At 58.5% G+C, this 22,990-nt stretch overlaps 1 protein-coding gene and 1 non-coding gene across 2 annotated transcripts in view; one reads left to right on the top strand and one right to left on the bottom strand.

The window, feature by feature from the left end:
* Positions 1–22,990, top strand: part of LOC121273341 (integrin alpha-5-like) — a 627,886-nt gene that overhangs the window by 476,396 nt on the left and 128,500 nt on the right. The window lies entirely within an intron of this gene.
* On the bottom strand, positions 8,597–8,703 carry LOC121273376. Its single transcript, XR_005942012.1, has one exon. It is a non-coding gene; the product is annotated as a U6 spliceosomal RNA (small nuclear RNA).

Genomic DNA, 22,990 nt, shown 5'->3' with positions numbered 1-22,990 from the left:
ACAGAGGGCATGTCCCCGAGGCGGCTCATATTGCGGGGCACCAGCACCCGAGGGAGGGTTCGGGGCTTGGGGCCAATGTGGAATTCTGTCCGAACAGGGGAACGCTCAGACGGAAGACCACCGCACACCTGGGCCGCCTCAAGACCCAAAATAACGTCGGGTCCGAGCACGACCGTTCTCAGGTCTTGGATGGCATCGGCTGCGACCTGGACACTCACAGACGCGCGTCGCGCCAACTCCTGCGGGAGCATCCAGCCCAGTCCTCCGCCACCCAGCACGTCCCCGATCCTGGTCACCCCTGCGGCCACAGCCCTCCACTCCGCCAACCACTGCAAAGGTCGGAGGGGCGGATTCCTGAGCAGCGGCTCTCTGACGATAGCTGCTAATCCTGACGGGGGAGAGCTGCGTCGCGAGGCGACCACTTTCCAGACTTTGATCAGGTCCTGGTAAAAGACGGGCAACGCCTGCAAGGAGCCACCGAGGACCAGCTGTTCTATAAACAGGAGCTGCACGTCATAATTCAGGCCGTGCACCTGACGGAAGAAATACGTCATCAGGGCACACCATCTAGGAGGAGGCTCGACGTAGAGGTATCGCTGCAGGGTCTGAAGGCGGAAAGTCGCCACCTGTGTGCATAGGCACACTAGCGCCTGACCACCCTCCCTAAGCGGGAGACTCAGAACCTCAGCAGCGACCCAGTGCAATCTTTTGTCCCAGAAGAAGTCGACTAACAATCTCTGGATTCTTGTGACAAAGTCCGGGGGAGGGGTCAAAGTGACCAGCCGATACCACAACATGGCGGCGATCAGCTGGTTTATGACCAGAACTCGACCTCGGTAAGATAGCACTCGGAGCAGTCCTGTCCAGCGCCGCAGGCGAGCGGTGACTTTCGTCTCCAGTTCCTGCCAGTTTGCCGGCCAGGATTCCTCAGCGGGGCAGAGATGGACCCCCAGGTAGAGAAGGCTGGTCCTGCTCCAGGTGAAAGGCCTGAGCTCCTCGGGTAGGGGATCCATCTGCCACTGACCGACCAGGAGTCCAGAACATTTACCCCAGTTGATCCTGGCAGAAGAAGCGGCAGAGTAGACCTCCTGGCACTCGCGCATCCTCCGCAGGTCAGCCGGGTCACTAAACATAAGGAGCACGTCATCGGCGTAAGCCGAAAGGACCACCCCGATGCCTGGCCCGCGCAGAACCAATCCCGACAACCTCCTCCGCAAGAGGTGCAGGAAAGGCTCCACGCAAATAGAATACAACTGGCCAGACAGGGGGCAGCCCTGACGTACCCCTCTCCCAAAGCGAAGGGGCGCCGTCAGGGACCCGTTAACCTTCACTAGACACTCCGCGGCGGTGTACAGAAGTCGGATCCGGGCGACAAAATGCGTCCCGAACCCGAAAGCTCGCAGAGTTCCGAGTAAGTATTCGTGATCCACCCTGTCGAACGCCTTCTCCTGATCGAGAGACAGGAAGGCGCTCGACAGACCAGCCCTCTGGGAATGGTGGATGATGTCCCGGACCAGATGGATGTTATCATAAATGGTTCGGTCCGGGACGGTGTAGAACTGGTCAGGGTGGATCATGTGGTCCAGCACGGTGCCGAGCCGAGAAGCCATGTCTCGGGCGAAGATTTTGTAGTCCGTGCTGAGGAGGGAGACCGGGCGCCAGTTTTGAAGAAGGCGGAGATCCCCCTTCTTCGGCAGCAGGGCAATCACGGCCCTGCGCCACGAAAGGGGCATCTCCCCGGTAGCAATGCTCTCCCCCAGGACCCACGTGAAGTCGCTCCCCAAGACGTCCCAGAACGCCCTGAAGAACTCCACGGTCAGCCCGTCTAGTCCCGGGGTTTTGCCCCTAGAAAGACCGTCGAGTGCGCCGGTCAGCTCCCCCAGACTTATAGGGGAGTCAAGCTTACCGGCGCACTCCGGGCCGACCTGCGGCAGGTCCTCCCACAAAACTCTGCAAGCTTCCTCACTGGACGGATCCGGAGAGAAAAGGGCAGTGTAGTAATCTCGGGCAATGGCCCTGATGCCCTCCGGATCCGAGACAAGGGATCCGTCGTCGGCCAGCAGCGTAAAGAGCTGCTTACGGACCCCGTGCCTTTTTTCCAGTGAGTAGAAGGGAGAGCCACGGTCCATCTCCTTAAGGAAACAGATCCGCGACCTCACGAACGCGCCCCGAGACCCGACCAGTTGCAGGTCCCGCAGTGCGCCCTTCTTCTCATCGTACACCGACCGCAGGGCCGGGTCCGCGTCGGGCTGACGGAGACGTGCCTCCAGGTCGAGCACCTCCTTCTCCAACTCCTCGACCCTGGATTTGCGTCTCTTTGTCGACCCCTTCGCGTACTCTTGACAGAAAACTCTGACGTGAGTCTTGCCCACGTCCCACCATAGCCTCAAGGAGGGGAAGCCTCCCCGCTTCCTTCTCCAGCCGGCCCAGAAGTGACGGAACGAGTCCAGGAACCGCTGGTCTTCCAACAACAGGTTATTAAAATGCCAGTACGCGGACCCCGTCCGAGCGCAGAACGAAGTGAGCTCCGCCCACACCAGACGGTGGTCCGTGCACGGAACCTGCTGTATAGAAGCAGCCGGAACGCAGGACACGTACGCCTTCGAAACGTAAAGGCGGTCGAGTCTGGACGCTCCGACTCCAGGTGACACAAAGGTGAACACGCTGGAGTCAGGATGGAGATTTCGCCAGACGTCCACTAAGTCGAAGGACCTGACCAGGTCCCACAACTTACTCACACCTCGCGTGCAGTGCGGGGTACCGTGACGGTCCCGGACCCCGAGGGTGCAATTGAAATCCCCCCCGAGGACGATGCACTCGCCAGCGTCGATGGAGCCGAGATGAGTGGACACTTCTTCAAAGAAGCTCGCTTGCTGCTGCGTGCCCAGGGGAGCGTACACATTCACAAAGTGAAGCACCGCCCCCCCCAGACGCACAGTCAGGTGCAGCAACCGGCCTGGCACTGGCTCCTTGACCCCCAAGATCTCCGGCTGAAAATGCGGGGCCAACAAGATAGCCACCCCGCCAGAATTGGAGGCTAGGTGACTCATGTAGACCCCCCCTCGCCACTCCAGGAGCCACGTGGCTTCGTCTCCCGGAATGGTATGGGTTTCTTGCAGGAAGCACAACGCGTACTTCCCGTCCCTGAGGACCGAGAAGTTCTGGAACCTGCGCTGTGCGGCCCTGCTGCCGCGGATGTTGAGGCTGGCTATAGTCATCTTCATTGTCAAAGGTACATCAAACCTTCACCTTAAGTCATTAAAAAGAAGAAGAGGACTTTTTAGTCCTTCCTCTCCTTCAGGAGCCCAGCGAGAAACGTTTGGACCCTCCGCCGCGCGTTCCTATCCAACTCAGGAGACTTGAGAGCCTCGCGAGTGGACCAGAACACCAGCGGAAAAGAATGCCACCGGTCCAAGGCCAACTGAACCCTGTCTCGGCGACCGCGATGACTCGCCAAAAAGTCCCGGAGTTCCCTTGGGGGGATGAGGGGGGAGTCAGTGGAGGGCACCAGGGGATCCACCGCCTCGCTTGAGAGCGACTCAGCGTAATCTCCAGCGCTCACCACGGACACCCCGTCCTCCTCCAGGTCGTCGCCTCCAGCTTCCAACCCCTCCTCCGCATTGAGTACGGGGGCTGAGTCGGAGCTGCCAGCTGGCCCCACCTGTACCTCGATCCCACCCCCAGGATCAAGGCCAGAGGGGTCCTCTCTGGTCTCCTCTAAACGTTTTGGGTCAGAGGGCAGCGGCAGTTCTGATGCCCGCTCTCCTCCCGGCACCGGGTCGTCCGGGGAGCTCAGGACAAGCTCCTGACCTAAAACTAGGACGCCCGGTGCGAAGGTTTGGGAGGGAGCGGGAAGGCCTTCCTTTTCGCCGCCACCCAATGACCCGTTAACATTTTTTAAATTTTGAAAGTTGCAGTCCCCCGATGAGCCAGAAGGTACCTCGGGGGTATCGAGGGTCTCTGAGTCGGGCACCACCTCAAGGGAGGTGCCTTCAGTGACCCCCGAGGGGCCCTGTTCAGGGGACTGCAGCAGGTTGACAGGGGTAACAGTGGTGGGAGTCGGTGCAGGGGTTTTGAGTTCCCCCAGAGGACAGGGCGAGATTTTACTTGGTGGAGACGCCACCACCTCTTCATCGGGGGAAGGGACACACCCAAATTCTTCAGTTTGGGCATCACCCACCTCCTCCTCCGAAGCGTGACGTCTCTTCCGGGTCAGGCTGGGGGCTAGGGAGACCTCCATTTCCGAGGCACCCTCCTCCTTGTCCAGCCCTCCCGGACACTCCACCCTCTGGGTTTTGGGTGTTAGATACCCCGGCTCGGGGTCCCGCGTCCCTTCCCCGCCGGCCCCGGGAGCACGCGCAGGGACGACGCCGGGCCCAGCACTCGGCGCCTTAGCACCCACGGGCCCGGGAGCACACGCGGACACGACGCCGGGGCCGGATGTTGTCTTTTCCCCCGAGCCGGTGTTTGCAGGTGTTTGGGGGTTTTGGGGCGTTTCAGGGGCCGCCTCCAGGTTGCGGGTCTTCCTCTGAGCCCCCCCGCCTCACCGGCAGCCGAGATGGCAGTGGCCGCCGGCGTCGCTTCCCCTTGCGGGGAGGGAGATGGAGTGGTGGCGGGTGGAGGAGGGGCGGTGCCAGCCGTGGCCACTTGGGTGGGGCTCGTAGCCTTGGAGGCGGGGCCGTTCTTCCTCACGTGCCCCGCCTCCTTACAAGCATGGCACCGCACGCCCTCCACGGTCCAGAAGACCCGATAGGCGGTCCCCTCAAAATTGATAACGAAGGCCCCCTCCAGGCACTCCTCCTGGGCCAAGCGGACAAATACCTGGCGCCGGAAGGAGTACACATGGCGGAGGGCCGAGTCTTTGAGGCCGAGCGGGATTGGTGCAACCCCCGACCTGACCTCCCCCAATTTATTAAGGTGGGGGAGGAGGAGCTCACTGGATAGAAAAGGCGGGATGTTCGAAATAATAATTCTCTGGGCGGTGGCCTCAAGGGGGTCCACCGCCAGAAAAGTCCCGCCCACAGTGAGTCCTTTTTGCAGGGCGAGGTGCACCGCCCGCTCAGACCTCAAGAAGAATATGGCCTTCCCATACATTTTAGAGGCCGCGACAATGGCTGAGGGGCCGACGACCCCAGCCATAGCCTTTACGCAGGCCTCTATTGTCATTTCAGGGTGAGCATAGCTCTTTACCCCAAGGGCCCTGGTCAGGAGGCGGAAAGGTGACAGGGCAGCGGGAGCAGCTGGAGCCGCAGAAGCAACCACCCCCGCATAAGTTTTCTTTTTTTGAGGCCCTGCCACCGGTGACAAAACCGCCTCCACATTAGCCCTCGAGGGCCCGGCCACAGGTGATGGTGAATTGGCCTTAGGGCCAGAGCCACGCCCACCCCGGGAAGGATTGGCCATTTTGTTTTTTTCTTTTTATTTTTTTTTAGAAATATAGGGAGGAAAGGGGGGTGGGGGAGAGAGGTAGAAACAACCTCCCCTCTTTTAGGCAGGAGAGGAGAGGAGGGAGAGGAGTAAAAGACAGGGAGGCACAGGAGGGAAAGAGGTAAATGTCCTGGTGGGTGTCCTCGATGGTGGATGGACGGTGGGTGGGGGCCTGATGTTCTTCAGGCAGTGGGAGGCGATGTCTTCACCAGCTATTGCTGGCCTTACTGGGAAAAGGGCTGGGTTGGGGGGAGGGGTGGCAGAAAGATGGTTTCAGCACACACACACACCCTCCCGCTCTTCCTTCCCCAACTCCTCTGGCAGTCTTCTTGCCTCCCCCTACAAAAACACAGTCCTTAATTGCCCCCACCTTAAACAAAAATACACAGTTCAGACACCCACCTAGGATGTTGTTTTCCAACTCAGTCCTGGCCTCCTGGCCTTCCTGTCCTGTAGCAACAGTAGCAACTGTTCTCTTCTCTCCCTCTCTCTCCTTTAGCAGCACAGGGGCAAGGCAGCAGCAGCAGCACTGGAGGAGCAGCAACAGAAGCACACAGCAGAAGCAACAACCCCAAAGGCAGCAGCAGAAACAGTTGAAACACTGAGGAGCAGCAACACCAACACCACACACCTTCTCTCCTCAGTACCAGGAAACCAACTGAATCCACAATTACCTCCAAAATGAACTCTTGATATTGTTTCGTGGTTTGCTATTGTGAGATTTGAACTCTTGATTCAGATGAATTTACATTGTTTCATAGTTTGCCATTGTGAGATTTGAACTCTTGATAATCTTTTAAATGAAAACCAAATCAACAAAATTGGGATAAATCAGGCACAGCCCCTAATTCAGGTCAGCTGTAAAACCAAGAACAAAGTTTTAAAGGAAACTTACAAACTTTAAATCAAAATGTGATTAAAGGGGTCAACAAAACATCCCAGTCCCCGCGGTGCCCACCGAGCACGGAAGGCCTCGAGAGTGCCAGCAGACACCGCGTGCTCCTTCTCCAGGGACATCCGGCAGCGAACGTAGCCGCGGAAGAGGGACAAATAATCGGGCGGGACTCCCCCGTCGATCGCCCGCTGCCTGGACCTGTTAATGGCCAACTTGGCCAGGCCCAGGAGCAGGTTCACGAGGAGGTCCTCCTCCTTCCCGACCCCCATCCGCACCGGGTGCCCATAGATCAGGAGCGTGGGGCTGAAGTGCAAACAAAACATCAATAAAAGGTTTTTCAAATAACTAAAAAGGGAGTGCAGCTTACAACACCCTATGTATACATGGTCCACGGACTCCACAAGACCGCAAAAAGGGCACGTGTCCTGAGAGTCCGCGAACCAATGCATCCTCTTATTATAAGGGACTGCTGCATGCAACACCCTCCAACCCAGGTCTCCGATAGAAAGGGGGAGGACACCTCCGTAGAGGGCCTCCCATCGGGGGCCTCCGCCGCCGGACGGCAACAAGGCACGCCAGGGCGTGTCCGGTCGACGGACAAGGGCGAGAAAATGGAAGGTGTGCAGCAGCAGTCCGTACAAAAAGCTCCTCTTTGCCGTGCCAAAAGGCACAGAGGGCATGTCCCCAAGGCGGCTCATATTGCGGGGCACCAGCACCCGAGGGAGGGTTCGGGGCTTGGGGCCAATGTGGAATTCTGTCCGAACAGGGGAACGCTCAGACGGAAGACCACCGCACACCTGGGCCGCCTCAAGACCCAAAATAACGTCGGGTCCGAGCACGACCGTTCTCAGGTCTTGGATGGCATCGGCTGCGACCTGGACACTCACAGACGCGCTTCGCGCCAACTCCTGCGGGAGCATCCAGCCCAGTCCTCCGCCACCCAGCACGTCCCCGATCCTGGTCACCCCTGCGGCCACAGCCCTCCTCTCCGCCAACCACTGAAAAGGACGGAGGGGCGGATTCCTGAGCAGCGGCTCTCTGACGATAGCCGCTACTCCTGACGGGGGAGAGCTGCGTCGCGAGGCGACCACTTTCCAGACTTTGATCAGGTCCTGGTAAAAGACGGGCAACGCCTGCAAGGAGCCACCGAGGCCCAGCTGTTCTATAAACAGGAGCTGCACGTCATAATTCAGGCCGTGCACCTGACGGAAGAAATACGTCATCAGGGCACACCATCTAGGAGGAGGCTCGACGTAGAGGTATCGCTGCAGGGTCTGAAGGCGGAAAGTCGCCACCTGTGTGCGTAGGCACACTAGCGCCTGACCACCCTCCCTAAGCGGGAGACTCAGAACCTCGGCAGCGACCCAGTGCAATCTTTTGTCCCAGAAGAAGTCGACTAACAATCTCTGGATTCTTGTGACAAAGTCCGGGGGAGGGGTCAAAGTGACCAGCCGATACCACAACATGGCGGCGATCAGCTGGTTTATGACCAGAACTCGACCTCGGTAAGATAGCACTCGGAGCAGTCCTGTCCAGCGCCGCAGGCGAGCGGTGACTTTCGTCTCCAGTTCCTGCCAGTTTGCCGGCCAGGATTCCTCAGCGGGGCAGAGATGGACCCCCAGGTAGAGGAGGCTGGGGTTACAAACCCAGTACCATAACCACTTGGCTATTTAGGCCAAGCAGGAACACAGTGTAACTCTTTCGAGTACAAACCCATTTCCATCTGTTTCAGATGAAGTTATATTGTTTCATAGTTTGCCATTGTGAGATTTGAACTCTTGATTTTGGGATTACAAACCCAGTACCATAACCACTTGGCTATTTAAGCCAAGCAGAGAGATACCGTGTAACTCTTTCAAGAGAACATGTTTCCATCTGTTCTTATTCAGATGAAGTTACATTATTTCATAGTTTGCCATTGTGAGATTTGAACTCTTGAGCTTGGGGTTGCAAGCCCAGTACCATAACCACTTGGCTATTTAGGCCAAGCGCGTAACTCTTTTGAGTACAAACATGTTTCCATCTGTTTTTTCAGATGAAGTTACATTGTTTGCCATTGTGAGATTTGAACTCTTGATCTTGGGTTTACAAGCCCAGTACCATAACCACTTGGCTATTTAGGCCAAGCCCCTAAGAGGATGTAACTCTTTCGAGTACAAACCCATTTCCATCTGTTTCAGATGAAGTTACATTGTTTCATAGTTTGCCATTGTGAGATTTGAACTCTTGATCTTAGGGTTACAAACCCAGTACCATAACCACTGGGCTATTTAGGCCAAGCAAGAACGCTTCACGAATTTGCGTGTCATCCTTGCGCAGGGGCCATGCTAATCTTCTCTGTATCGTTCCAATTTTAATATATGTGCTGCCGAAGCGAGCACAAGAGATGATACTCTTTTGAGTAAACATGTTTCCATCTGTTTCAGATGAAGTTACATTGTTTCATAGTTTGCCATTGTGAGATTTGAACTCCTGATTTGAACTCTTGATCTTGGGGTTACAAACCCGGTACCATAACCACTTGGCTATTTAGGCCAAGTGTAAACCCAGTACCATAACCACTTGGCTATTTAGGCCAAGTGTAAACGCAGTACCATAACCACTTGGCTATTTAGGCCAAGCGTTAAGAATATGTAACTCTTTCGAGTACAAACACGTTTCCATCTGTTTCAGATGAAGTTACATTGTTTCATAGTTTACCATTGTGAGATTTGAACTCCTGATAATCTTTTAAATGAAAACCAAATCAACAAAATTGGGATAAATCAGGCACAGCCCCTAATTCAGGTCAGCTGTAAAACCAAGAACAAAGTTTAAAGGAAACTTACAAACTTTAAATCAAAATGTGATTAAAGGGGTCAACAAAACACCCCAGTCCCCGCGGTGCCCACCGAGCACGGAAGGCCTCGAGAGTGCCAGCAGACACCGCGTGCTCCTTCTCCAGGGACATCCGGCAGCGAACGTAGCCGCGGAAGAGGGACAAACAATCGGGCGGGACTCCCCCGTCGATCGCCCGCTGCCTGGACCTGTTAATGGCCAACTTGGCCAGGCCCAGGAGCAGGTTCACGAGGAGGTCCTCCTCCTTCCCGACCCCCTTCCGCACCGGGTGCCCATAGATCAGGAGCGTGGGGCTGAAGTGCAAACAAAACATCAATAAAAGGTTTTTCAAATAACTAAAAAGGGAGTGCAGCCTACAACACCCTATGTATACATGGTCCACGGGCTCCACAAGACCGCAAAAAGGGCACGTGTCCTGAGAGTCCGTGAACCTATGCATCCTCTTATTATAAGGGACTGCCGCATGCAACACCCTCCAACCCAGGTCCCCGATAGAAAGGGGGAGGACACCTCCGTAGAGGGCCTCCCATCGGGGGCCTCCGCCGCCGGACGGCAACAAGGCACGCCAAGGCGTGTCCGGGCGACGGACAAGGGCGAGAAAATGGAAGGTGTGCAGCAGCAGTCCGTACAAAAAGCCCCTCTTTGCCGTGCCAAAAGGCACAGAGGGCATGTCCCCGAGGCGGCTCATATTGCGGGGCACCAGCACCCGAGGGAGGGTTCGGGGCTTGGGGCCAATGTGGAATTCCGTCCGAACAGGGGAACGCTCAGACGGAAGACCACCGCGCACCTGGGCCACCTCAAGACCCAAAATAACGTCGGGTCCGAGCACGACCGTTCTCAGGTCTTGGATGGCATCGGCTGCGACCTGGACACTCACAGACGCGCGTCGCGCCAACTCCTGCGGGAGCATCCAGCCCAGTCCTCCGCCACCCAGCACGTCCCCGATCCTGGTCACCCCTGCGGCCACAGCCCTCCTCTCCGCCAACCACTGAAAAGGACGGAGGGGCGGATTCCTGAGCAGCGGCTCTCTGACGATAGCCGCTACTCCTGACGGGGGAGAGCTGCGTCGCGAGGCGACCACTTTCCAGACTTTGATCAGGTCCTGGTAAAAGACGGGCAACGCCTGCAAGGAGCCACCGAGGCCCAGCTGTTCTATAAACAGGAGCTGCACGTCATAATTCAGGCCGTGCACCTGACGGAAGAAATACGTCATCAGGGCACACCATCTAGGAGGAGGCTCAACGTAGAGGTATCGCTGCAGGGTCTGAAGGCGGAAAGTCGCCACCTGTGTGCGTAGGCACACTAGCGCCTGACCACCCTCCCTAAGCGGGAGACTCAGAACCTCGGCAGCGACCCAGTGCAATCTTTTGTCCCAGAAGAAGTCGACTAACAATCTCTGGATTCTTGTGACAAAGTCCGGGGGAGGGGTCAAAGTGACCAGCCGATACCACAACATGGCGGCGATCAGCTGGTTTATGACCAGAGCTCGACCCCGGTAAGATAGCACTCGAAGCAGTCCTGTCCAGCGCCGCAGGCGAGCGGTGACTTTCATCTCCAGTTCCTGCCAGTTTGCCGGCCAGGATTCCTCAGCGGGGCAGAGATGGACCCCCAGGTAGAGGAGGCTGGTTCTGCTCCAGGTGAAAGGCCTGAGCTCCTCGGGTAGGGGATCCATCTGCCACTGACCGACCAGGAGTCCAGAACACTTACCCCAGTTGATCCTGGCAGAAGAAGCGGCAGAGTAGACCTCCTGGCACTCGCGCATCCTCCGCAGGTCAGCCGGGTCACTAAACATAAGGAGCACGTCATCGGCGTAAGCCGAAAGGACCACCCCGATGCCCGGCCCGCGCAGAACCAATCCCGACAACCTCCTCCGCAAGAGGCGCAGGAAAGGCTCCACGCAAATAGAATACAACTGGCCAGACAGGGGGCAGCCCTGACGTACCCCTCTCCCAAAGCGAAGGGGCGCCGTCAGGGACCCGTTAACCTTCACTAGACACTCCGCGGCAGTGTACAGAAGTCGGATCCGGGCGACAAAATGCGTCCCGAACCCGAAAGCTCGCAGAGTTCCGAGTAAGTATCCGTGATCCACCCTGTCGAACGCCTTCTCCTGATCGAGAGACAGGAAGGCGCTCGACAGACCAGCCCTCTGGGAATGGTGGATGATGTCCCGGACCAGATGGATGTTATCATAAATGGTTCGGTCCGGGACGGTGTAGGACTGGTCAGGGTGGATCATGTGGTCCAGCACGGTGCCAAGCCGAGAAGACATGGCTCGGGCGAAGATTTTGTAGTCCGTGCTGAGGAGGGAGACCGGGCGCCAGTTTTTAAGAAGGCGAAGATCCCCCTTCTTCGGTAGCAGGGCAATCACGGCCCTGCGCCACGAAAGGGGCATCTCCCCGGTAGCAATGCTCTCCCCCAGGACCCCCGCGAAGTCGCTCCCCAAGACGTCCCAGAACGCCCTGAAGAACTCCACGGTCAGCCCGTCTAGTCCCGGGGTTTTGCCCCTAGAAAGACCGTCGAGTGCGCCGGTCAGCTCCCCCAGACTTATAGGGGAGTCGAGCTTTCCGGCGCACTCCGGGCCGACCTGCGGCAGGTCCTCCCACAAAACTCTGCAAGCTTCCTCACTGGACATATCCGGAGAGAAAAGGGCAGTGTAGTAATCTCGGGCAATGGCCCTGATGCCCTCCGGATCCGAGACAAGTGATCCGTCGTCGGCCAGCAGCGTAAAGAGCTGCTTACGGACCCCGTGCCTTTTTTCCAGTGAGTAGAAGAAGGGAGAGCCACGGTCCATCTCCTTAAGGAAACAGATCCGCGACCTCACGAACGCGCCCCGAGACCCGACCAGTTGCAGGTCCCGCAGCGCGCCCTTCTTCTCATCGTACACCGACCGCAGGGCCGGGTCCGCGTCGGGCTGACGGAGACGTGCCTCCAGGTCGAGCACCTCCTTCTCCAACTCCTCAACCCTGGATTTGCGTCTCTTTGTCGACCCCTTCGCGTACTCTTGACAGAAAACACGGACGTGAGTCTTGCCCACGTCCCACCATAGCCTCAAGGAGGGGAAGCCTCCCCGCTTCCTTCTCCAGCCGGCCCAGAAGCGACGGAACGAGTCCAGGAACCGCTGGTCTTCCAACAACAGGTTATTAAAATGCCAGTACGCGGACCCCGTCCGAGCGCAGAACGAAGTGAGCTCCGCCCACACCAGACGGTGGTCCGTGCACGGAACCTGCTGTATAGAAGCAGCCGGAACGCAGGACACGTACGCCTTCGAAAAGTAAAGGCGGTCGAGTCTGGACGCTCCGACTCCAGGTGACACAAAGGTGAACACGCTGGAGTCAGGATGGAGATTTCGCCAGACGTCCACTAAGTCGAAGGACCTGACCAGGTCCCGCAACTTACTCACACCTCGCGTGCAGTGCGGGGTACCGTGACGGTCCCGGACCCCGAGGGTGCAATTGAAATCCCCCCCGAGGACGATGCACTCGCCAGCGTCGATGGAGCCGAGATGAGTGGACACTTCTTCAAAGAAGCTCGCTTGCTGCTGCGTGCCCAGGGGAGCGTACACATTCACAAAGTGAAGCACCGCCCCCCCCAGACGCACAGTCAGGTGCAGCAACCGGCCTGGCACTGGCTCCTTGACCCCCAAGATCTCCGGCTGAAAATGCGGGGCCAACAAGATAGCCACCCCGCCAGAATTGGAGGCTAGGTGACTCATGTAGACCCCCCCCTCGCCACTCCAGGAGCCACGTGGCTTCGTCTCCCGGAACGGTATGGGTTTCTTGCAGGAAGCACAACGCGTACTTCCCGTCCCTGAGGACCGAGAAGTTCTGGAACCTGCGCTGTGCGGCCCTGCTGCCGCGGATGTTGAGGCTGGCTATAGTCGTCTTCATTGTCAAAGGTACATCAAACCTTCACCTTAAGTCATTAAAAAGAAGAAGAGGACTTTTTAGTCCTTCCTCTCCTTCAGGAGCCCAGCGAGAAACGTTTGGACCCTCCGCCGCGCGTTCCTATCCAACTCAGGAGACTTGAGAGCCTCGCGAGTGGACCAGAACACCAGCGGAAACGAATGCCACCGGTCCAAGGCCAACTGAACCCTGTCTCGGCGACCGCGATGACTCGCCAAAAAGTCCCGGAGTCCCCTTGGGGGGATGAGGGGGGAGTCAGTGGAGGGCACCAGGGGATCCACCGCCTCGCTTGAGAGCGACTCAGCGTAATCTCCAGCGCTCACCACGGACACCCCGTCCTCCTCCAGGTCGTCGCCTCCAGCTTCCGACCCCTCCCCCGCATTGAGTACGGGGGCTGAGTCGGAGCTGCCAGCTGGCCCCACCTGTACCTCGATCCCACCCCCAGGATCAAGGCCAGAGGGGTCCTCTCTGGTCTCCTCTAAACGTTTTGGGTCAGAGGGCAGCGGCAGTTCTGATGCCCGCTCTCCTCCCGGCACCGGGTCGTCCGGGGAGCTCAGGACAAGCTCCTGACCTAAAACTAGGACGCCCGGTGCGAAGGTTTGGGAGGGAGCGGGAAGGCCTTCCTTTTCGCCGCCACCCAATGACCCGTTAACATTTTTTAAATTTTGAAAGTTGCAGTCCCCCGATGAGCCAGAAGGTACCTCGGGGGTATCGAGGGTCTCTGAGTCGGGCACCACCTCAAGGGAGGTGCCTTCAGTGACCCCCGAGGGGCCCTGTTCAGGGGACTGCAGCAGGTTGACAGGGGTAATAGTGGTGGGAGTCGGTGCAGGGGTTTTGAGTTCCCCCAGAGGACAGGGCGAGATTTTACTTGGTGGAGACGCCACCACCTCTTCATCGGGGGAAGGGACACACCCAACTTCTTCAGTTTGGGCATCACCCACCTCCTCCTCCGAAGCGTGACGTCTCTTCCGGGTCAGGCTGGGGGCTAGGGAGACCTCCATTTCCGAGGCCCCCTCCTCCTTGTCCAGCCCTCCCGGACACTCCACCCTCTGGGTTTTGGGTGTTAGATACCCCGGCTCGGGGTCCCGCGTCCCTTCCCCGCCGGCCCCGGGAGCACGCGCAGGGACGACGCCGGGCCCAGCACTCGGCGCCTTAGCACCCACGGGCCCGGGAGCACACGCGGACACGACGCCGGGGCCGGATGTTGTCTTTTCCCCCGAGCCGGTGCTTGCAGGTGTTTGGGGGGTTTGGGGCGTTTCAGGGGCCGCCTCCAAATTTCGGGTCTTCCTCCGCGCCTTCTTACGGCGCGGGGGCTCTCCCCCCGCCTCACCGGCAGCCGAGATGGCAGCTGCTGCCGGGGTCGCTTCCCCTTGCGGGGAGGGAGATGGAGTGGTGGCGGGGGGAGGAGGGGCGGTGCCAGCCGCGGCCGCTTGGGTGGGGCTCGTGGCCTTGGAGGCGGGGCAGTTCTTTCTTACGTGCCCCACCTCCTTACAGGCATGGCACCGCACACCCTCCGCGGTCCAGAAGACCCGATAGGCGGTCCCCTCAAAATTAACTGAGAAGGCCCCCTCCAGGCACTCCTCCTGGGCCAAGCGGACGAAAACTTGGCGCCGGAAGGAGTACACGTGGCGGAGGGCCGAGTCTTTGAGGCCGAGCGGGACTGGCGCAACCCCCGACCTGACCTCCCCCAGCTTATTAAGGTGGGGGAGGAGGAGCCCACATGGTATAAAGGGCGGGACATTTGAAATAACAATCTTCTGGGCGGTGGCCTCAAGGGGATCCACCGCCAGAAAAGTCCCGCCCACAGTGAGCCCCTTCTGCAGGGCGAGTCGCACCGCCCGCTCGGACCTCAAGAAAAAGATGGCCCTCCCATACATCTTTGAGGCCGCGACAATGGCTGAGGGGCCGACAACCCCAGCCATAGCCTTAACGCAGGCCTCAATAGTCATCTCAGGGTGAGCGTAGCATTTTACCCCGAGGGCCCTGGTGAGGAGACGGAATGGCGACAGGGCAGCGGGAGCAGCAGGAGCTGCAGAAGCAACCACCCCCGCATAAGTCTTTTTTGTAGGCCCTGCCACCGGTGACAAAGCCGCCTCCACATTAGCCCTCGAGGGCCCGGCCACAGGAGATGTTGAACTGGCTTTAAGGCCAGAGCCACGCCCACCCTGGGAAGGATTGGCCATTTTTTTTTTTAAATTATATATATTTTTTAATATATATATTTTTTTTTTATTAAATATACAATGTTCCTCCCTAGGGAGGGAGGTAGTAATAACCTCCCCCTTTTGTACAGGAGAGGAGAGGAGGGAGAGGAGTGAAGGACAGGGAGGCACAGGAGGGAAAAGGGAAGAGTCCAGGTGGGTGTCTCCAGTGAAAGGTGGATGTTGGGTGGGGTGTGATGATCTTCTTGCAGGGGGAGGCGATGTCTTCACCAGCCACCGCTGGCCTTACTGGGAAAGGGCTGGGTGGGGCGGGGGGGTAGCAGAATGGTGGTTTTAACCACACACCCCCCTCTCTTCCTTCCCCAAACCTTCCTGCAGTCTTCTTTCCTCCCCCTACAAAACACAGTCCTTTATTGCCCCCACCTTACACAAACAATAATGTTGGACACCCACCTAGGATGTTGTTTTCAGACACAGTCCTGGCCTCCTGGCCTCCCTCTCTCTCCTTTTGCTCCACACGGGCAGGTCCAGCAGCAGCAGCAAACACCTTCAAGTGCAGGTCCAGCAGCAGCAGCAAACACCCTCAAGTGCAGGGGCAGCAGCAGCAGCAAACACCCTCAAGTGCAGGGGCAGCAGCAGCACACAGCAGAAGCAACAACCCCAAAGGCAGCAGCAGAAACAGTTGAAACACTGAGGAGCAGCAACACCAACACCACACACCTTCTCTCCTCAGTACCAGGAAACCAACTGAATCCACAATTACCTCCACGAGATCGTTAGGAAAGTGAACTCTTGATAATCTTTTAAATGAAAACCAAATCAACAAAATTGGGATAAATCAGGCACAGCCCCTAATTCAGGTCAGCTGTAAAACCAAGAACAAAGTTTTAAAGGAAACTTACAAACTTTAAATCAAAATGTGATTAAAGGGGTCAACAAAACACCCCAGTCCCCGCGGTGCCCACCGAGCACGGAAGGCCTCGAGAGTGCCAGCAGACACCGCGTGCTCCTTCTCCAGGGACATCCGGCAGCGAACGTAGCCGCGGAAGAGGGACAAACAATCGGGCGGGACTCCCCCGTCGATCGCCCGCTGCCTGGACCTGTTAATGGCCAACTTGGCCAGGCCCAGGAGCAGGTTCACGAGGAGGTCCTCCTCCTTCCCGACCCCCCTTCCGCACCGGGTGCCCATAGATCAGGAGCGTGGGGCTGAAGTGCAAACAAAACATCAATAAAAGGTTTTTCAAATAACTAAAAAGGGAGTGCAGCCTACAACACCCTATGTATACATGGTCCACGGACTCCACAAGACCGCAAAAAGGGCACGTGTCCTGAGAGTCCGCGAACCAATGCATCCTCTTATTATAAGGGACTGCTGCATGCAACACCCTCCAACCCAGGTCTCCGATAGAAAGGGGGAGGACACCTCCGTAGAGGGCCTCCCATCGGGGGCTTCCGCCGCCGGACGGCAACAAGGCACGCCAGGGCGTGTCCGGTCGACGGACAAGGGCGAGAAAATGGAAGGTGTGCAGCAGCAGTCCGTACAAAAAGCTCCTCTTTGCCGTGCCAAAAGGCACAGAGGGCATGTCCCCGAGGCGGCTCATATTGCGGGGCACCAGCACCCGAGGGAGGGTTCGGGGCTTGGGGCCAATGTGGAATTCCGTCCGAACAGGGGAACGCTCAGACGGAAGACCACCGCGCACCTGGGCCACCTCAAGACCCAAAATAACGTCGGGTCCGAGCACGACCGTTCTCAGGTCTTGGATGGCATCGGCTGCGACCTGGACACTCACAGACGCGCGTCGCGCCAACTCCTGCGGGAGCATCCAGCCCAGTCCTCCGCCACCCAGCACGTCCCCGATCCTGGTCACCCCTGCGGCCACAGCCCTCCTCTCCGCCAACCACTGAAAAGGACGGAGGGGCGGATTCCTGAGCAGCGGCTCTCTGACGATAGCCGCTACTCCTGACGGGGGAGAGCTGCGTCGCGAGGCGACCACTTTCCAGACTTTGATCAGGTCCTGGTAAAAGACGGGCAACGCCTGCAAGGAGCCACCGAGGCCCAGCTGTTCTATAAACAGGAGCTGCACGTCATAATTCAGGCCGTGCACCTGACGGAAGAAATACGTCATCAGGGCACACCATCTAGGAGGAGGCTCGACGTAGAGGTATCGCTGCAGGGTCTGAAGGCGGAAAGTCGCCACCTGTGTGCGTAGGCACACTAGCGCCTGACCACCCTCCCTAAGCGGGAGACTCAGAACCTCGGCAGCGACCCAGTGCAATCTTTTGTCCCAGAAGAAGTCGACTAACAATCTCTGGATTCTTGTGACAAAGTCCGGGGGAGGGGTCAAAGTGACCAGCCGATACCACAACATGCCGGCGATCAGCTGGTTTATGACCAGAACTCGACCCCGGTAAGATAGCACTCGGAGCAGTCCTGTCCAGCGCCGCAGGCGAGCGGTGACTTTCGTCTCCAGTTCCTGCCAGTTTGCCGGCCAGGATTCCTCAGCGGGGCAGAGATGGACCCCCAGGTAGAGGAGGCTGGTCCTGCTCCAGGTGAAAGGCCTGAGCTCCTCGGGTAGGGGATCCATCTGCCACTGACCGACCAGGAGTCCAGAACACTTACCCCAGTTGATCCTGGCAGAAGAAGCGGCAGAGTAGACCTCCTGGCACTCGCGCATCCTCCGCAGGTCAGCCGGGTCACTAAACATAAGGAGCACGTCATCGGCGTAAGCCGAAAGGACCACCCCGATGCCCGGCCCGCGCAGAACCAATCCCGACAACCTCCTCCGCAAGAGGCGCAGGAAAGGCTCCACGCAAATAGAATACAACTGGCCAGACAGGGGGCAGCCCTGACGTACCCCTCTCCCAAAGCGAAGGGGCGCCGTCAGGGACCCGTTAACCTTCACTAGACACTCCGCGGCAGTGTACAGAAGTCGGATCCGGGCGACAAAATGCGTCCCGAACCCGAAAGCTCGCAGAGTTCCGAGTAAGTATTCGTGATCCACCCTGTCGAACGCCTTCTCCTGATCGAGAGACAGGAAGGCGCTCGACAGACCAGCCCTCTGGGAATGGTGGATGATGTCCCGGACCAGATGGATGTTATCATAAATGGTTCGGTCCGGGACGGTGTAGGACTGGTCAGGGTGGATCATGTGGTCCAGCACGGTGCCGAGCCGAGAAGACATGGCTCGGGCGAAGATTTTGTAGTCCGTGCTGAGGAGGGAGACCGGGCGCCAGTTTTGAAGAAGGCGGAGATCCCCCTTCTTCGGTAGCAGGGCAATCACGGCCCTGCGCCACGAAAGGGGCATCTCCCCGGTAGCAATGCTCTCCCCCAGGACCCCCGCGAAGTCGCTCCCCAAGACGTCCCAGAACGCCCTGAAGAACTCCACGGTCAGCCCGTCTAGTCCGGGGTTTTGCCCTAGAAAGACCGTCGAGTGCGCCGGTCAGCTCCCCCAGACTTATAGGGGAGTCGAGCTTTCCGGCGCACTCCGGGCCGACCTGCGGCAGGTCCTCCCACAAAACTCTGCAAGCTTCCTCACTGGACGGATCCGGAGAGAAAAGGGCAGTGTAGTAATCTCGGGCAATGGCCCTGATGCCCTCCGGATCCGAGACAAGTGATCCGTCGTCGGCCAGCAGCGTAAAGAGCTGCTTACGGACCCCGTGCCTTTTTTCCAGTGAGTAGAAGAAGGGAGAGCCACGGTCCATCTCCTTAAGGAAACAGATCCGCGACCTCACGAACGCGCCCCGAGACCCGACCAGTTGCAGGTCCCGCAGCGCGCCCTTCTTCTCATCGTACACCGACCGCAGGGCCGGGTCCGCGTCGGGCTGACGGAGACGTGCCTCCAGGTCCAGCACCTCCTTCTCCAACTCCTCGACCCTGGATTTGCGTCTCTTTGTCGACCCCTTCGCGTACTCTTGACAGAAAACTCGGACGTGAGTCTTGCCCACGTCCCACCATAGCCTCAAGGAGGGGAAGCCTCCCCGCTTCCTTCTCCAGCCGGCCCAGAAGCGACGGAACGAGTCCAGGAACCGCTGGTCTTCTAACAACAGGTTATTAAAATGCCAGTACGTGGACCCCGTCCGAGCGCAGAACGAAGTGAGCTCCGCCCACACCAGACGGTGGTCCGTGCACGGAACCTGCTGTATAGAAGCAGCCGGAACGCAGGACACGTACGCCTTCGAAAAGTAAAGGCGGTCGAGTCTGGACGCTCCGACTCCAGGTGACACAAAGGTGAACACGCTGGAGTCAGGATGGAGATTTCGCCAGACGTCCACTAAGTCGAAGGACCTGACCAGGTCCCGCAACTTACTCACACCTCGCGTGCAGTGCGGGGTACCGTGACGGTCCCGGACCCCGAGGGTGCAATTGAAATCCCCCCCGAGGACGATGCACTCGCCAGCGTCGATGGAGCCGAGATGAGTGGACACTTCTTCAAAGAAGCTCGCTTGCTGCTGCGTGCCCAGGGGAGCGTACACATTCACAAAGTGAAGCACCGCCCCCCCCAGACGCACAGTCAGGTGCAGCAACCGGCCTGGCACTGGCTCCTTGACCCCCAAGATCTCCGGCTGAAAATGCGGGGCCAACAAGATAGCCACCCCGCCAGAATTGGAGGCTAGGTGACTCATGTAGACCCCCCCTCGCCACTCCAGGAGCCACGTGGCTTCGTCTCCCGGAACGGTATGGGTTTCTTGCAGGAAGCACAACGCGTACTTCCCGTCCCTGAGGACCGAGAAGTTCTGGAACCTGCGCTGTGCGGCCCTGCTGCCGCGGATGTTGAGGCTGGCTATAGTCGTCTTCATTGTCAAAGGTACATCAAATCTTCACCTTAAGTCATTAAAAAGAAGAAGAGGACTTTTTTAGTCCTTCCTCTCCTTCAGGAGCCCAGCGAGAAACGTTTGGACCCTCCGGCCGCGCGTTCCTATCCAACTCAGGAGACTTGAGAGCCTCGCGAGTGGACCAGAACACCAGCGGAAAAGAATGCCACCGGTCCAAGGCCAACTGAACCCTGTCTCGGCGACCGCGATGACTCGCCAAAAAGTCCCGGAGTTCCCTTGGGGGATGAGGGGGGAGTCAGTGGAGGGCACCAGGGGATCCACCGCCTCGCTTGAGAGCGACTCAGCGTAATCTCCAGCGCTCACCACGGACACCCCGTCCTCTCCAGGTCGTCGCCTCCAGCTTCCGACCCCTCCCCCGCATTGAGTACGGGGGCTGAGTCGGAGCTGCCAGCTGGCCCCACCTGTACCTCGATCCCACCCCCAGGATCAAGGCCAGAGGGGTCCTCTCTGGTCTCCTCTAAACGTTTTGAGTCAGAGGGCAGCGGCAGTTCTGATGCCCGCTCTCCTCCCGGCACCGGGTCGTCCGGGGAGCTCAGGACAAGCTCCTGACCTAAAACTAGGACGCCCGGTGCGAAGGTTTGGGAGGGAGCGGGAAGGCCTTCCTTTTCGCCGCCACCCAATGACCCGTTAACATTTTTTTAAATTTTGCAAGTTACAGTCCCCCGATGAGCCAGAAGGTACCTCGGGGGTATCGAGGGTCTCTGAGTCGGGCACCACCTCAAGGGAGGTGCCTTCAGTGACCCCCGAGGGGCCCTGTTCAGGGACTGCAGCAGGTTGACAGGGGTAATAGTGGTGGGAGTCGGTGCAGGGGTTTTGAGTTCCCCCAGAGGACAGGGCGAGATTTTACTTGGTGGAGACGCCACCACCTCTTCATCGGGGGAAGGGACACACCCAACTTCTTCAGTTTGGGCATCACCCACCTCCTCCTCCGAAGCGTGACGTCTCTTCCGGGTCAGGCCGGGGGCTAGGGAGACCTCCATTTCCGAGGCCCCCTCCTCCTTGTCCAGCCCTCCCGGACACTCCACCCTCTGGGTTTTGGGTGTTAGATACCCCGGCTCGGGGTCCCGCGTCCCTTCCCCCGCCGGCCCCGGGAGCACGCGCAGGGACGACGCCGGGCCCAGCACTCGGCGCCTTAGCACCCACGGGCCCGGGAGCACACGCGGACACGACGCCGGGGCCGGATGTTGTCTTTTCCCCGAGCCGGTGCTTGCAGGTGTTTGGGGGGTTTGGGGCGTTTCAGGGGCCGCCTCCAAATTTCGGGTCTTCCTCCGCGCCTTCTTATGGCGCGGGGGCTCTCCCCCCGCCTCACCGGCAGCCGAGATGGCAGCTGCTGCCGGGGTCGCTTCCCCTTGCGGGGAGGGAGATGGAGTGGTGGCGGGGGGAGGAGGGGCGGTGCCAGCCGCGGCCGCTTGGGTGGGGCTCGTGGCCTTGGAGGCGGGGCAGTTCTTTCTTACGTGCCCCACCCTCCTTACAGGCATGGCACCGCACACCCTCCGCGGTCCAGAAGACCCGATAGGCGGTCCCCTCAAAATTAACTGAGAAGGCCCCCTCCAGGCACTCCTCCTGGGCCAAGCGGACGAAAACTTGGCGCCGGAAGGAGTACACGTGGCGGAGGGCCGAGGTCTTTGAGGCCGAGCGGGACTGGTGCAACCCCCCGACCTGACCTCCCCCAGCTTATTAAGGTGGGGGAGGAGGAGCCCACATGGTATAAAGGCGGGACATTTGAAATAACAATCTTCTGGGCGGTGGCCTCAAGGGGATCCACCGCCAGAAAAGTCCCGCCCACAGTGAGCCCCTTCTGCAGGGCGAGTCGCACCGCCCGCTCGGACCTCAAGAAAAAGATGGCCCTCCCATACATCTTTGAGGCCGCGACAATGGCTGAGGGGCCGACAACCCCAGCCATAGCCTTAACGCAGGCCTCAATAGTCATCTCAGGGTGAGCGTAGCATTTTACCCCGAGGGCCCTGGTGAGGAGACGGAATGGCGGACAGGGCAGCGGGAGCAGCAGGAGCTGCAGAAGCAACCACCCCCGCATAAGTCTTTTTTGTAGGGCCCTGCCACCGGTGACAAAAGCCGCCTCCACATTAGCCCTCGAGGGCCCGGCCACAGGAGATGTTGAACTGGCTTTAAGGCCAGAGCCACGCCCACCCTGGAAGGATTGGCCATTTTTTTTTTTTAATTATATATATTTTTTAATATATATTTTTTTTTTATTAAATATACAATGTTCCTCCCTAGGGAGGGTAGGTAGTAATAACCTCCCCCTTTTGTACAGGAGAGGAGAGGAGGGAGAGGAGTGAAGGACAGGGAGGCACAGGAGGGAAAAGGAAGAGTCCAGGTGGGTGTCTCCAGTGAAAGGTGGATGTTGGGTGGGGTGTGATGATCTTCCTGCAGGGGGAGGCGATGTCTCACCAGCCACCGCTGGCCTTACAGGGAAAGGGCTGGGTGGGGCGGGGGGGGTAGCAGAATGGTGGTTTAAACCACACACCCCCCTTCTTCCTTCCCAAACCTTCCTGCAGTCTTCTTTCCCTCCACCTACAAAACACAGTCTTTATTGCCCCCACCTTACACAAACCATAATGTTGGACACCCACCTAGGATGTTGTTTTCAGACACAGTCCTGGCCTCCTGGCCTCCCTCTCTCTCCTTTTGCTCCACACGGGCAGGTCCAGCAGCAGCAGCAAACACCCTCAAGTGCAGGTCCAGCAGCAGCAGCAAACACCCTCAAGTGCAGGGGCAGCAGCAGCAGCAAACACCCTCAAGTGCAGGGGCAGCAGCAGCACACAGCAGAAGCAACAACCCAAAGGCAGCAGCAGAAACAGTTGAAACACTGAGGAGCAGCAACACCCAACACCACACACCTTCTCTCCTCAGTACCAGGAAAACCAACTGAATCCACAATTACCTCCACGAGATCGTTAGGAAAGTGAACC

The sequence above is a fragment of the Carcharodon carcharias genome, chromosome X (assembly GCF_017639515.1).
Source record: "Carcharodon carcharias isolate sCarCar2 chromosome X, sCarCar2.pri, whole genome shotgun sequence".
In the NCBI taxonomy this organism is placed as follows: domain Eukaryota; kingdom Metazoa; phylum Chordata; class Chondrichthyes; order Lamniformes; family Lamnidae; genus Carcharodon; species Carcharodon carcharias.
This window is presented reverse-complemented; position numbering and strand designations above follow the sequence as displayed.